This window comes from Dipteris shenzhenensis, chromosome 22, assembly GCF_047967505.1.
Source record: "Dipteris shenzhenensis isolate YYH24624 ecotype China chromosome 22, Dip_SZ_1.0, whole genome shotgun sequence".
NCBI lineage: Eukaryota > Viridiplantae > Streptophyta > Polypodiopsida > Gleicheniales > Dipteridaceae > Dipteris > Dipteris shenzhenensis.
The window spans coordinates 20,737,790-20,743,492 of NC_141617.1; positions in this window are offsets into that span (position 1 = coordinate 20,737,790).

Consider the following 5,703-nt stretch of genomic DNA (forward strand, 5'->3'; position numbering starts at 1 on the left):
ACTTGTCCTCCTAGATGTTTGAACATATTATAAAGTTGAGAAGAGACCAAGGGAGTATCTTAGACTTGGGATATGGGGTTTGATTTATGTGGAAAAATGAGGCAAAGGGCTGTCGCATACAATTGAGAGTGCGTACCCACCTAGCCCACATGGGAGATTCGTCCACACACACCATGCATGTGGGAGGATGCATTTATTGGGAGAGGCCTAGTCTCTTGGCTATAAAAGGAGGGGGCTATTCCTTGATGTGACACTCTCATTCTTGTAAAGCCACCATGCTAGTTCTTTGATTTCCCCCATCCTTCCTTTAAAATAAAGCATGACTCTCTTCCCTTAATGTCTCCATCTCTACATTCCACCTCCCATCATGTAGATGCTCCTCTTCCCCCTCTGCCTTCCCCCTTGTGCCATAGTCTCCCTCTTCATTCCCACCCCTCTTAATCCCTTTTCCCCACCCATGCTAACACTTCTCCCCTCAAGTTCCCTTTCCCCCATGGCCCTTGAGTGTCGCCATGCCTAGCGTCTAGCCTCATGCCTTGATTTCTTTTCTAGTTAATAGTGGTTGTGCCCTTGGTAGATGGTTGTGTGTGCATGTGGGTTTGAGAAAAAACATGTAGCTTACCTAGCATGTATAAATTAAGCTCCATAATGCAATCTTGGAGGTTAACTCACACAAAATGCTAGAATAAGATGCATTTATTATTTTTAATAATCTTAAGTTTGGATGACTACATCAAGAGAATAAATAATGGAAACACTGCTCTTTCTATTGACAACTATTGTGGCCTCCAATCTCCCTCCAATATTTTAATTTCTATTACATTACTTTTAGGTTAAAAGTATCCCTAACTTTTATGTAGCAATTGTATCGTTTCTGTTATTCAACTGGTGTCGTCATGGTTATCTTATTATAGTTTAAAAGATCATTGTATTAAGATGGGGCCCAAGACACATCAATTGATTCATTAGGGGAAGGGTGGCTCAAATGGATGGCTCTAAACTCAAGCTGGGTACACACCACACCCTCACCCACCAAAGCCTAAAATTTTTCCTTTTGGTGATGCACCGTGCTAGTATTTGAGTGGTAAGGTTTTTGCATATTGCCACGAGATGTTGGATTCAAGATGTTCCCTCCTCGCCTTTCCACTAATGAATACAATTTGAATTTCTCTGAATTTGAGCGGTAAGTTTTTGCCTAGTATTACAAAATGTTGGGTTCAAGCGATTTTGTCCTCTCGTTCCACTAATTAATACATTGTGAATTTTCCTCAATTGGGGGAGCTCATATATATATTCTTATATAGCAGATTATTAGTATGTTCACCTTTAAAAATAAGAAATTTTGTGTAAGAATGTTCTGCTTCCTACACTTCTCAATGAACCTACAAATTAAGGTGCTAACAAATTAATGTTTTGCTTCCTACACTTCTCAATGAACTTACAAATTAAGGTGCTAACAAGACAACATTTAAAAAAAGGAAGGACCAAAATGCACAACCCAAATGATAATAGTAATCTAACATTAATAAGCAACAACCCAATCCAATACAATTGCTACATAACAAAAAAGGATAACTCGATGCAACATGTATATAGACTAAAAGAAAAAAGCCCATAGCAATCTATGGGTGAAAATTACCACCTATGAGATCCTACAAACAAATAGTACAACCAAAAAATCCTAGGATTGACATTGATATACAAAACACTTAGAAACACTTTAATCACAAAATACAAGCAAATTACGAAAAGCAATACACACAAGAGCAAGAACTCATGAGCATTGAGAAGAGAGAAAATTCAAGAAGCACTAAAAACTCCTAGAGCAAGACACACCTGACGAGAAGAGCACCTAAGCAAGTAGCTAGCTAAAACTAGGGCTTATCCACATAATTGACTAAAACTAATGCTTGCTAATTGCTTTTGATGGTGGAAATAGTTAGAATTAAACTAATTGGTAGTAACTTATAGTGCCAACATGGTGGCGGATTTCCATCATCATTATTATAAGCGTTCACATCCTCTAATTATTTTGATCTGCTCCAAATAATCTTCCAAGTAATTATTCTTCCTTAAGACACACCATGAAATACCTTTGCACATTGTAAGCCTTCTCCCTATAACTCTTGTACCTCACAAGGCTTCTCCCTACAAGCCTTGCATCCTTCCACTAGAATGGTAGAATTAGAGATGCACCATCTTCCACTTCAGTCATCTTGCCTCTCCTTATTGGATATTAAAGCAGGTTAATTGTAACACTTTTTGTGCTGATTTGCAGTGTTATGCTAACTTCAATAAACCTTAATTATTTGCACATGGCATATATGTAAATTGTACAACAAACAATCCTTATGGTGCATTTGTGCATAGTGTATGCTAGGAGCATAAGTAAATGTGTATAAAAGATTGTTTTGATATGGTAGGAGCACTTACTGGGAGTGCTAATAGCAATGTCCAGGGTCATGCTATTTTGTACCAGCTAACCTGCTTTTACCCTGTTTGCAGGCCTTGCATCCTTTGCTACTTTCTCCTTGCAATTCTCCCTATGATTTCTATTCCTTGTACTAATCCTGAAATTCTTAGAGGCAGACTGTGAGGTCCAATACCCTCTAGATAGCTTGTCCGCAACATCCAATGGTTCCACTATTCTAGCTAGTCTTGCCAAAATCATGACGTCCAAAGCGTCCACTAATCTCTTGATCAATATCTTTTTGACAAGGGAAATGAATGTGAAGGAGGGATACATTGCCTATCAGTGGGGGGTGCTATAGTCCATATCGATACAAAGATCGCTGAGAATGTGATCAAAGTCCCTAAACGCAGTTTGTAGGCAGCGTTCATGGAAGAAACATGACCTCATTAAGGAATTTCCCCTTGTGCAAGTTAACAATGATGGTGGATTTAAGTTTTCAATCTTGCCAAAATAAGTTCATAAAAAACTAAAGAAAATGAGGCATTTCTTTTTGGATACTCAAAGAATGGCCAAGTACTGGCAAGTTCAATTGGCAACAGAGCAACTATGTGGATCTCAAGTCTCCTATTCAAAGGTGATGACCCAAACCTTGTTTACCAACATAAATAATCATTTTGCCTAGGCCTAACCTATCACAAGAGAAGGCAAGATAGAAATTAGCCAAGTGTCATGCATGAGAACCACAACTTCTTTCCCTACTATCCCAACCACTCCTCCATCATCTTGAACACTTGATCCCTTGTCATCAGATCAAAGAGTAAGGGGTTCCACTACTCCTCCCCTATGGATTTTGTAGCAAAGTTGAATCCTCAAATTGGTTGGGATGGGCTTCCAAATGCAACAATGGAACAAATTTCTACAGTTGGAAAATTAGGACAAGCACCACTTGTGCCAATGCGGAGGCCCATGTGGAACCTCAAGATCTTTCATGTTGAAGGGTTGTCTTGGATGAGGCTTTGGCACTAGAGTCTAAGGGAAAGGGGAACAAACCATTTGCTTGGGGGCGAGTCATGCTCTAACCATTGAAGGAGGAAGGATGTTCTTGAGACGATGAAGCCGCACTCTTTCTTTCCAATTTAAATCCAAAAATCTAATTTGTCCATGTCAATATTGGTAGGTAATTCATCCTATAGGTATTGTGCACATTTTTCCATATTACCTATGACACTATTGCTCAACCTTCATTCATTTCACTCAAGAGTAATGCACTCAATCTTCATTCATTTCACTCGAGCAACATCTCTCCCATTGTGTTTGCTATGACCACACACTAAAATCACACTATGAGAACTACATTGCTAGTTGCATCTATCACTTGCTCCTTGTTCATCTTGCTTATTCCTACACAAAGATGCTGCATGATTGCCAAGAAAGGACTTCTATCAAAGACAAGCATGGAAAAATCAAGTATTGAGAAAGAATAAAAAATGTATTAACGTTCTAACACAATCGATGAACACAAAATTGGTTGTGATAAAGAGCATAATGAATTTAAAAACTATCATTACTACTTGGGATTGTTTGCACAATAGAGAGGTCCTACTAAATGGCCATGTCTCTGGAATTTTCATAGCTATATGCAATGAATTTTCATATCCTATCTCCTTCATGTTCTTTCTTACGATTGAAATTTCAGTAAGAAAATATTCTATGGTTGAATTGTGTGTCCTAAGATTGAAATCTATACATATTTGTACATGTAGAAAAAATAGTGCTTCAAATAGTACAAAAAAATAATAGCTTTAAATTTTGTTTAAAGTGGTATAAGAAGGTCGTAATGTATAGTTTTTTGGATCTATAAGTCAGAATCATTGGTATATGGTCAAAACAATATTTTTAGAATAAGAAATGCAAAATGAAAGTAACTAGGTTTTAAATTGTATTTGCTTTTGTCTTTACCATCAAATAGGCTTAAAATTACTTGTAAAAATGAAATAAAATTTTATCAAAATGGATATTTTTATTTTGAGATTTCTATTCATGGATGGAAAATGTATATCTCAAAGATAATATTCAAAATTTCAAATCCTTAAAATCAAATATATGTGTGGGTTTTAATACCTTTTTCTAGGTCTACTCAAATGATGAATTATAATGGTAAATATGCCTACATAGTGGTCAAGTATATATGTGAGATAAGGTATCCTCAAGAACAATTTTGAGTCATGCAAGGTTACACATGATAATCAAAAAGTATACATCTTAATGAGTACTTACATTGAAAAGAGGTTAAAAGCACACAAAAAAAGAGGATTTGGGACCCCTAAAAGATATCCTTTTATGTCCTGTTGTGCTACCAAAGTAGGCTAAAAATGAGACTCAAATTTTTTATTTCTTTACATCATTGTAACAAAAGATGGCTTAAAAATATTTGCCTTCTATCACAATTTACTATTTTGCAAGGCTTAGAGTAAGGTCCATATCTCTTCATTGGGCTGCCCTTTGGTTACATGGCCACCAAAAAATCTTAAGTTGCCGCATTGCCTCATCAGGTGTAATACTCTTCGATGGGTATTCTTCCATCATCTTATGACCGATGTGTGTCAAATTGGCACACAAAAGTGCACTGTCAGATATGCGAATACCCAAAGTTAAATAATTACTAGCCTCAAAGAAAGACCTCACCATTTTGGTGATAATCCAACTAATGGCAAGCATGTAGGATATTGGACAATATCTCTCTTATTTTGAAAAAACCTATAACTCTGGTATTGTTGTCTCTATGCCAACATGGACTTAGGTAGCACAGAATGTGTGTGTAGAGTAGCGGCAAAGCTCCGCTTGTACTTGCATAAGGCTAGCAATAATCCCTCTTAGGAATCCAACTTGCATGTTCTACATGCAAGTTCTACATACGACTCCTACATGCAACATGCAACTCCTACATGCAACATGCGATTCCTACATGCACGTTCTACATGTGAGTTCTATATGCAACTCCTACATGCAACATGCAACTCCTACATGCAACTTGCAACTCCTACATGCAACTTCCATGTAGGCAAGTTCTACATGTAGAGAGAGAAAGTCTTACAATTCCTACATGTAGAGAGAGAAGCTCTCCAACTTGTATAAATACCCCATAATGGAATGAAGCCCATGCTCTTTGGGGCATTGTGTTGAGTTCTACTTTGGTATTCCAAGAAATTGTCTCCAAGTGTCAATGCTTCCTTGCACTCCACGTCCAAAAGCATATCCTAACCTTGCAACTCCTCCTCCCCTCTCCTCTA